The sequence below is a fragment of the Eimeria mitis genome, genomic scaffold, assembly GCF_000499745.2.
Source record: "Eimeria mitis Houghton genomic scaffold, Emh_scaff305, whole genome shotgun sequence".
NCBI lineage: Eukaryota > Apicomplexa > Conoidasida > Eucoccidiorida > Eimeriidae > Eimeria > Eimeria mitis.
The window spans coordinates 14,765-15,033 of NW_013571396.1; positions in this window are offsets into that span (position 1 = coordinate 14,765).

Consider the following 269-nt stretch of genomic DNA (forward strand, 5'->3'; position numbering starts at 1 on the left):
TTAAGTTTACTTGTTGCTGCTGAGATAAAAAAACATTTGCTGCTGCCGCAGCTGCTGTTTCTAGCTAAAGAAGAAAATCAAACCCTCGTTAGAGCACTCGCTATCAGGCATCTTGCTGCTGTCAGGCTACTGCTGCTGCTGCTGCTGCTGCTGATGCTGCTGCTGCTGATGCTGTTGTTGTTGCTGCTGGTGCTGATGCTGCTGATGCTGCTGCTGCTGCTGCTTGTGATGATGTTCGTGCTGCTGCTGCTGATGCTTGTGATGATGCT